This window comes from Pteropus alecto, unplaced genomic scaffold, assembly GCF_000325575.1.
Source record: "Pteropus alecto unplaced genomic scaffold, ASM32557v1 scaffold185, whole genome shotgun sequence".
In the NCBI taxonomy this organism is placed as follows: Eukaryota; Metazoa; Chordata; class Mammalia; order Chiroptera; family Pteropodidae; genus Pteropus; species Pteropus alecto.
Window position 1 is genome coordinate 240,906 of NW_006438088.1, and position 1,190 is coordinate 242,095.

The 1,190-nt window shown below is 33.0% G+C and overlaps 1 non-coding gene across 1 annotated transcript; it reads right to left on the reverse strand.

Annotated features, from left to right (window-relative positions):
• Positions 1-337: 337 nt before the first annotated feature.
• LOC112482609 lies at positions 338-440 on the reverse strand. The gene has a single exon (XR_003047363.1). It is a non-coding gene; the product is annotated as a U6 spliceosomal RNA (small nuclear RNA).
• Positions 441-1,190: the final 750 nt, after the last annotated feature.

The window sequence follows — 1,190 nt, forward strand, 5'->3', positions numbered from 1 at the left end:
TGCAGTTTTGGAACCAATTTGTCAGGTTTCCCAAAGAATTCTCTTGGGATTTGAATTGTATTTACATTGAAATGGTAGATCATTTTGTGGAAAAAACATAATATTGAATCTTCCTATTCACGAAGATAGCAATCCTTCCATTTAGTTCTTTAAGCCCTTAGCATTTTCCTTAAAAAGCTTTGAACTTCGGTTAAATTTACTCCTAATTTCCTTATTTTTTATGTTCTATTATAAATAGTATCTTTTAAAATATGATTTTCCATTTCCTAAGAAGTTACATATATTCTTTCAACTTTATTTTGAGATAATTTTAGATTTACAGGAGCATTGCAAAAATAAAAAATTGCAATGCTTGACAGATTTGTGTATCATTCTGTGCAGAAGCCATGCTAATCTCTGCATTGTTCCAATTTTAGTATATGTGCTGCTGAGGTGAGCACAGAGTTAAATATTTGATTACTGCTCTTGTATCCAGCCATTTTACTAAAGTCATATTTAAATATTGTGAATTTTTGGGGGGTCTTTCATGGGTACAATAATATCTGCAAATAACGATTGGGGTTTTTCCTTCATATTTTAATATTTATTTTAAAAAATATACACTTATTTGTGGTGGTGGTGGTCTTTCGGTGCTGCCTGGCTAAGTTTCTAGTACAGTACTGATAATGGTTTCCACTGATTTTAGCTGGCTAAAATTTCTAGTATAGTGATGAAGTTGACTTATAATTTTTCTTTTTTGGTATTGCTCTTGTCTAGTTTTGATGTCCAGGTTATGGAATAAGTTAGGGAGTGTTCTCTCTCTCTCCAGCTCCTCCAGCTCCTCCTTCCCTCTCCCCTCCTCTCCCGTAGCTCCCACCCGCCTCCTCGCCCCATCCTCTTGAAAGAGAAGGAAAAGCTTTAACTGTTCCTGGAAAATTGGATAGAGCTTGCCTATAAAATTATCTGAACTTTGTATTTCCTTTGTGAGAAAATTTAAGTATTGATTAGATTTTAATGATTATAGAAATGATAGCCTTTCTCTTTCAAGTGTTTAGTCATTTTATTGCAAATTTGTCTTTAGCACTGAAGTTTTCAATTTAGTGACTTGAAGCCGCTCATAGTATATCTGGTAGATTTTTTAATGTCCTTTTAATTTTACCTTAGTCCTTATGTTTTAGTGTGTCTAAGAAAAAACATATACCTGGATTATT